This window comes from Rhincodon typus, chromosome 2 (genome assembly GCF_021869965.1).
Source record: "Rhincodon typus isolate 14 chromosome 2, sRhiTyp1.1, whole genome shotgun sequence".
Taxonomy (NCBI): Eukaryota; Metazoa; Chordata; class Chondrichthyes; order Orectolobiformes; family Rhincodontidae; genus Rhincodon; species Rhincodon typus.
In genome coordinates, this window is record NC_063333.1 from 87,845,950 (window position 1) to 87,851,949 (window position 6,000).

Below are 6,000 nucleotides of genomic sequence, written 5' to 3' on the forward strand. Positions count from 1 at the left end.
CAGCTTTGATATTATGTAGTCTTTTTTTGAGACCTAAAGTAAAATTAACAGATAATATTAATCTCCATTTTTTGTTGACTTTGTAGACTGAGAAGGTGGAGTTGTTCCAGAAAATGTGTTGCTCTGATAAAAAGGCAACTCTTAATTTTTAGATAAAGATGGTTGTGTTTGCAAATTTACATATATTTCTGCATGTAGTGGAAAGATACAATACTTGAGCAGAGGCCATTCAATGGAGCATTGAATACTGCTTCTTCCAAATGATATCCGCTGTAAGACTGAGTTATTTTTGACATTTAATCATTTTAATGTGATTAAGTAAGTTGGGATTATATTAAATTCTGTATAATTATGGTTATTTGGTGAACAGTTTCAGCAAGGAAGAAGCCAAATGACTTGGTCAAAAGAAAGGGCATTAGTTTATGACTAATTTGTTGTCTTATGGCTCAGGCTAATGTACGTTAGAGTAACATATGTGAGAATGTTTTGAGCAAAACAAGTTTTTACTCAAAGAATATCTATTTTTAAATGGTTCCGGTTTGTAATTTACTGTAAATATCAGGCCTAGAGTATTAGTTTCTGCGTTTATATTTCATTTTAATTTGTTTTGGGTATTAAAAGTCAATGTGCAGTCAGACATAGTTCCTGTCAAAGAGTCATACAGCAGAGAAACAGACCCTTCAGTCCACCACGTCTATACTGACAACAAATACCAAACTACATTTATCCCATTTACCTGAACTTGGTCCAGAGCTGACAATGCCCTGCCATTTAGAATATATTCAAACAAATGCTTCTTCAATGTTGTAAGAATATCTGCCTCCACCTCCTCTCGGGCAGTATATTCCATTTGTTCCTCACATTACGCTATGTGCTCTGGTCTTAGGCATGTCTGCCATGGGGAAGGGATTGTCACAATCTGCTTTGTTTATACCTGTCATAATTTTGTATACCTCAATCAAATTCACCCTCAGCCTTCTCTGTTCCAAGGAAAACAAACACAACTGATCCAGCCTCTCCTCTTAACTGAGACTTTTCATCCCAAGCAACCTCCTGGGGAAACTCCTTTGCACCCTCTCCAGTGCAATCACATCCTTTCAATAGTATGGGGACCAGAACGGCACAAAGTATTCCATAAGAGGCTGAACAAACATCTCATAAACTTGTAACAAGACTTTCTTGCTGCTACATTCTATGGCCAGGCTAATGAAGGCAAGCATCCCATATACCTTCTTCACCACCCTGTCTACCTATGCTGACAACTTCAGGGATCTATGGTCTTTGTACACAAAGGTCCCTCTGTTCCTCAGCGCTCCCTAGGGACCTACCATTCATTGTGTATATCCTTCCCTTATTAGACCCCCAAAAATGCATCACCTCATACTTACCAGGATTAAATTTTGACTGCCATTGCTCTGCCCAATTTACCAGCTGATCAATATCAGATCATTGCCCCTGACTATTCTCCTCATTATCAATAACACCACCAATTTTCGTGTCATCTGCAAACATACTAATTATACCTTCCTCATTCACATCCAAGTCGCTAACGTACATAACAAACAGCAAGGGTCCCAGCACTGAACCCTGTAGTATACCACTTGTCATGGGCTTCCAATCACAAAAGCAACCCTCCACCATCACCCTTTGCCTCTGATTTGCAAACCAATTTTAGATCTGGTTTGTCAGTTTGCCTTGGATCCCATTGGCAGTTACTTTTTAGATCAGTCTGCCATGTGGTACCTTGTCAAAGGCCTTAGTAATATCTATGTAGACCACATCAAATGCACTACTCTCATCAACATATTTCATCACCTTTCCAAAAAACTCAACTAAATTAGTCAATCAGCATCTCCCTCTAACTAATTTATTTTGACTACTCCTGATCAATCTCTGATTATGCAATTATTGATTAATCCTGTCCTTCAGAAATTTTTCCAATAATTTGCCTACCATCGACGTCAGATTAACTAGTTAAAAGATTTTGACATATTTTGATAAACATTCAGATATCCTGACTGGGATATTTGGGATGATAATTAATCACTAAGAAAACTACATACTTTAGCAGATGCATTAAAAGTTCATATACGTCCTAAGATCTTTGGAAATGGTAAGCTATGAGGGACAAACTGTTATAAAATGGACAATCTTTTAAAATTATTTGCATGTTAAAGAATAACTGAGATAGTTGGACATTATGTCAGTAAGCTGATCATTACATTTAAAGAAACCAGTCATGAATTAGGCACAGATGATCTAGCAGATCCAAAAGAACTCTTGAGGTTCAGTCGTGGTTTCCCTATCTCTGACCCAGAAGGCTTGGATGCAAGTCCCACTTGCTCCAGAGATGTGTAAAAATATCGCTGAACAGATTGAATAGAAATTATCTGCCTTATCAATCCAAGATTGACCAGGAACTGACCATGTACTGATGAGCCAATTAGAGTTCCAGATTAATCATGCATAGGCAGTAGTGGGTAATGAGGCCCGAGCTTTAGTGGTTTTGATGCACGAGAAGGAAGGATAAAGACAGATGATGAACTTAAGAGAACAGTACAGGGTAAAGAGCCTAAATAAAAACTGAAAGAACTGCGGATATTGTAAAGCACCAACATAAACAGAAATTGCTGAAAAAGCTCGGCAGATCTGACAGCACCTATGAAGAAAAATCACGTTAAGGTTTCAGGTTGAATGACCCTTTTTCAGAACTGGAGTAGAAATAAAGAGCCTCTACCCAGTCAGCTGGTGTCACAGACTGATATCTGAATATGGATAGACGGCAAATGGCTGTTTTTATTGTGTCATTTCGTTTGTAATTTTTTTATGAAAAGCTTAATTTCTGTCCAGTTTGGGAAAACATCTTTTTTTACTTGGAATGGGTCCTGTTACCAATCTCAATTTCAGATTATGACTGCAAATGATTTATTTTATTTATTCACTTAAGGGAAGCAATTAATGACATCATTCCACTTCAGTATATTTTGTAAACAATATCCCTGATTGCAAAGATGATATACTCTTAGACATCAAACCCTATGTTACTACTTTAGGAGTGAAACTAACTTTGCCTGGTTCAACCATTATTTATCCAGACATCTCCAGAGAATCAAGATCAAGGGGGATTTTTCTCCCAACTCCTATACCAACACTTCTGAAGTTCCCATAATGATAAAAACTTAGCCCCTTAATTTTCCATCTTTGATAATATTATCTGAAATCACAACACTGGATTCCACATGTGGACTGATGACACCAGACTGTCAAATGCTATATTATCACCAGTTCTGAAGAAGAATCATATAGGACTTGAAATGTTGACTCTGTTTTTCCCTCGACCAGTGCTGCCAAACCTGCTGGGCTTCTCCAGCATTTTTGTGTTTGTTGCACCATCACCAGTGCTGATCACTCCACTGCCTCTGATTTATCACACTGCTTGTCCAGCATCCTGTTTCGCCTGAGCAGAAATCTGTTCCAATCAAATGTTGGGAAAACCAAAGCAATTGTTTCAGTACCCTCAACAAACTCCCACTCTCTGGACCCCGACTCCATCCATTTCCAGGTCACTACTTCAGGTTGAAGCAAACCATTTGCATCCCTAATTCTATTTGAACCTGGGTTGGATTTCAGACCACATATCTTCTCAATCATTTAGCTTACCTATCGAAATGTTGCAGTTCACCCTGCATCAGCTAATTTACTCCTGAAATCTTCATCTATAATTTTATGACTTTTACACTCCTCAATTCCAAATCTTTTCTAGCCAACCTCCCTACTTCCACTCTTCATCAACATAGGCTTATCTCAAACTCCTACCCCATCTCATACCAGGTCCTATATACCTATTTGTCCTGTGCTCACTGATCAACATCAATTCCCAATTTGGGAACACTTCAAATTGCAAATTCTCAATCAGTCACTTGTCATTCGAATTCACCATGCCTCTTCTGCTCTGACCCTTCTCTCTTTCACCTACTGCATTTTCCTAATTAATTTCATGGGAAGCTCCAGGGATAGCACCTTACCTTAAAGTTAGGCATTTTACAGCTTTCTGGTCTAAACAGTAAATTCAACAATTTCATATCTTGCTTTTTTCACTTTCTTTCCACAGCAGTTGCTGCTAATGGCATTTTCAGCTTCACTAAACTCATTTCCTGTTTCTTCTATTTTCTCATTGTTGTCGTCTCTGCCTTACACCATTATCATTGTCAACACAGTATGGAGCTAGAGGAACACAGCAGGTCAGGCAGCATCAGAAGAGCAGGAAAGTTGACGTTTCGGTCGGGACCCTTCTTCAGAAATGGGGAGGGGGAAGGGAGCTGGGAAATTAATAAAAGGAGGAGGGGTGGGGCTTGGGAAAGGTAGGCGGGATCGTGATAGGTGGATGCAGGTATGAAGTGGTGGAGATTGGTCAGTGAAATGTGTTTTTCACAGAATTTATGTTCGCTGCCTAAGTACTTGCTTAAAACCTATTATGTGTAGTAGCCCTGATCAATGTCATATTTTGAATGTGTCACTTTCATCAAGTTTCCTGAAGGTTTTCTCTCAGCGAGGCCTGGTGAGTTTTCTTATGCAATCATCTAAACTTGCCCCATTAACTACCTACACCCTCATAAGGCACCTATCTCACCTGATGCTAGCTGGATTCTACCATTCTATCACTGGCCAGATATCCTGGGACAGATGGTCATTGTTGTCATATTTAAAAGGCTATTGTCAAGGTGGGATTCAAACCCATAAGCTTGAAGTCTCGGATTATTAGATATAGCAGCACTGTCATTATGCTTAGGCCTCCCTATTGGTCATGATTGGTGTAGACAATCTACTGTTGGTGCAATCCAATCTTTTTAGTGCCCCTTCTTCCATGAAATCTAATAAAAAACAGCAATGATTTCAATCTTCATAACTTTGAATTGCAATTAATTTCTGTTAGAATAGTGCAGAATAGTGCAGTTTTAAGAAGTCCCTATCTTTTACCCAGAACATAACTAATGTCTATGATAACACAGTGTAGAGTTGGATGAACACAGCAGGCCACGCAGCATCAGAGGAGCAGGAAAGCTGACGTTTCGGGTCGAGACCCTTCTTCAGAAATGTCTAGTTATGTCTAGTTTTGATAAACAGACAGCTTTAAGCAACAGGATTTTGCATGTTGACCAATTAATTGTTGACTTGCATAAATACAATGAAATCATTGCACATTCTATTCCACATTACATAAAGAAATACCAGGGAATTACCAGGTCATCATTTTTTAATGTTGTTTACCTAGTCATCTGGTGATTTTACTCTCTGTGAAAATTCTAAATCCTGCTCACCCTTTACACAGATTAATTCCCAGCGGCTAGGATTTTTGCGTAATTTGAAGAAGATTTCAACAACGCACATGTAATTCATTTGTCTGAACTGTTTTAAACAGATGTAATCTGTTTACTTTTCATGTTACACAATTATTTAAATCCAAATTCGATTGGGTCTGGCTGAACAACTTTCCGAATGAAGTTAGGAATATAATGTCTGGCTGGCAGTGAGCATGAAGATTCCGAACCAGTAATTCTTCAAAAGGGCAGGTATGAAATCTGAAGGTTTGGACACCAGCCAAAGGCAAATGACGTGTGTGATTACACTATATTCTCTCAAACTCAGGGGCACTGGCTGCAGAATTCCAATTAAGACTGTAGCATCCTTTGTCGTTGTTTCAATTCAAGGAACTATTAAAAAACAGCCATTTAAAAGTTCAGTTACATTTTATTTCCTCCAATAAATACTTGAACCATACACCCAACCCATGTTTGAAACACTAAATTAGAGGTCCTAAGCACATTCGATAAGGGGACAAAAACAGCTTTCCTACTGATGGTGATCCAATGGCTTCAACTGGATGTGCATGCATGCAGACATTAAGCAAGGGTAGGGTTAGGAATGATTGTAATGTCTCCTCCCTAGCAATGTGACAATATGAATAATCCCAGATATATGCATAAATAATAACCACTTGAC